Source organism: Parus major, chromosome 7 (genome assembly GCF_001522545.3).
Source record: "Parus major isolate Abel chromosome 7, Parus_major1.1, whole genome shotgun sequence".
Classification (NCBI taxonomy): domain Eukaryota; kingdom Metazoa; phylum Chordata; class Aves; order Passeriformes; family Paridae; genus Parus; species Parus major.
In genome coordinates, this window is record NC_031776.1 from 34,252,381 (window position 1) to 34,255,020 (window position 2,640).

The following is a 2,640-nucleotide window of genomic DNA, read 5'->3' on the forward strand; positions in this document are numbered from 1 at the left end:
TCCTCCTCCTCCTCCTCCTCCTCCTCTTCTGCCGCCACTTCTCTCCCGAGTGAAAGTGCCGCGAAGTGAGTCAGGCGCTGGGAATCATCTGACTGAACTTCCCGGAGCTCCGCTGCATTCCTGGGCTGCCGCTCCCGCACCTCCCGCCCCCCCCCGCTCCGCTTTCGGGGTTCTCTCCTTCCCATCCTCCCCGCTGCCCCCCCTCCCCGGGGGGCTCACCCCTCATTGATTTCCACATCGCCTCTCTCAACCCACACCTCCCCCCCCCTCCAGCAGCTCTCATCAACCCCGTTATCTTGGAAAATCCCGAGCCTGCTTCCTTTCTACCCTATTTAGGTCCGCTGTAATTTTATCCAGCCCCGGTATCTCATCCCGAGCCTTGCCCATCCCCGCACACACGCAGATACACGCACACAGGCGTGGAGCCCACTGAGGCATTAGTTGGATTATTCTGTTTTGTCCCCGTCTGTAATGTGTCTGGGATTCACTAACGCTCCTCTCGCTTCCTTCATCACCATCTATTTCATTTTTTTTCCCCGTGGCTTTTAAATTTTATTTTGGTTTTGCTGCGTTTCTAAGGAATTTCTGTCCGAGTTCGATAAGCATCACCGTTTCTGGTGTTATCAGCAAAGACACAAGCTCAGAAGTAACATCTTTTCCACGATTCCGGGAAAGAAGAAATATCCACTCAGTCCAGATAAATCCTAGGCAATTCCCAACAGGAAAGGCATTGGATACGTGCTTCTCGAGAAAATGAAAAAAAAAAAAAATGCTCTAACCAAACCCACCCTCGCTCTACCTGCTCCTCAGAACCAGGGCATTTCTCACTCAGAAATGAATGAAAGAAACAAATTAGGGATCACAAAGAGGGGACAGACAGAAAGTAGAGAATTATTTCCTTCCCCCCCCCTCCCACCCCGTGTCTTGGCCAGAACAAGACACTGAAGGGAGAACTCAGCCCTTCGCATAGGCAGTGCACACACACTTGAAGTTTGCAGGATCTTTAAGTGGTTACCTTAAAAATCGCAATTAAACTTTCGTCTCCCAAGTGTGGTGGCTTTTCCAAGTTAGTGCAGCTCCCTGAAAACACCCTTTTGCATGGGAACAACCAGAATCTGCCACCCCGCTCCATACGTGCTCCCAAAGACTTGGCTGCACTACCAGGATACGGTCCTGGTGTCCTGGGCAAACAGAGGCATCCAGCAGGTTTTTTTTATATTTTTTTTTTTTTTTCTGGCGGGGAGGGTAAGGGTGGTGGTGGGTTTTTTTTTAGGACTCAAATCATGTTGAGAAAATATTACACACGTAGATGCATCCCTCATCAGAGAGCATGTGATGGGTTTAACACGCTAAACTAATAGTCTTGCCTGGAAAAGCAAGGAGGTTGAGGAAGAAGAATAAAACCCCCTCAAACACTCAGAATATTCTTTACTGCAAAAGAGCACTTCTGGATGCGTTGCTTTAAATCTCATTCTCTTTTTCTCTCAAAAATGACTGTTTAACATAAGAAAAAAGGCTACTTGACACAAAGCTTTTGTTATCCAGTTGATCAGCAACGTGCTTTAGATACTTGTAAGGGGAAAAAAGCCCCACAACAGACATTGATTTTAGAAAATCAATAACCAACATTTAATAAAAAGAACAGAGGAAACACAAGAGAGGAGAGGGAAACATTACGTGTAATTTTAATGTCTACTAAATTACCCAGAGATGAGGGGAAGGGGAGGTCTCCTCTGTGAGGACCACCTTAAATAATGACAGACACAAGAGTAAAGGGTGGTGGTGGAGGGGGAGAGACTTTAAAAAAAGATAACAAGGAACGGATCCTTGGGAAGCTGCTCGGAATATATTATTTTAGTTGAGGTTTTTTTTCTTTTGGTTTTTTTTTTTTTTTTTGGTAATACTAAGCCAAGCAAATAGATCAAAGACAACACAAAGGGAAAAGCCAGTGTAACATAACGAACAGTTTCTGACTAAAATTCCTCTATCACTCCCCCATATGGCTCGACGCCTCCACCACAACAAGAAAAAGACACACACACGCACACACACACACACACACACTCACACTCACAACCTAGAGAGAGGGAAGGGGAGGGGGGACAGGATCATTTGTTTCTAATCAACATTCTCTCGTCTTTGTGTTTTTTGTTGTTGTTGTTGTTGTTGTGTGTGTCCCCCTCCTCCTTCAGCCCCCCTCCACCTCCACCTCTCCACTTAAATGAAGTAGCTGAGCTATAAGCGCATGGGTTCAGGTTCACACAAATATCTTCCTTCCTCCGGCTCCTCGAGAGGAAAGTTGTTGGAAGTGGGGCCGGGATGGCCATGGAGGGGCTGCGGGCGGGGAGGGAGAGGCTGGCGGCGGGGAAGCGGCTATCAGCCGGGAGAGAAAGGAAGAAACTAAGGGAGGGACGGGGAGAGACGGAGAAAGAGAGACCCACCACACCAGTGAAAGCTGCCAAATGTGAAATCAGCCCAGAACACCGCGTCCCACTGCGCCCCGGCCCTGCGCGGCCGGCGGGGACCGGGGGAGAGGGCAGCGACGGACAATCGGGCACCGAACTCATTAGTATTATTAATTATCAGGGAGGAGGAAGTTTCATTTTCGAGTCCCTACCAACAAAAAAAAAAAAAAAAAAA

General features: G+C 47.9%; 1 protein-coding gene across 2 annotated transcripts in view; it reads right to left on the reverse strand.

The window, feature by feature from the left end:
- Positions 1–2,640, reverse strand: part of ZEB2 (zinc finger E-box binding homeobox 2) — a 114,734-nt gene that overhangs the window by 108,285 nt on the left and 3,809 nt on the right. The gene's annotated exons all lie outside the window — the stretch shown is intronic.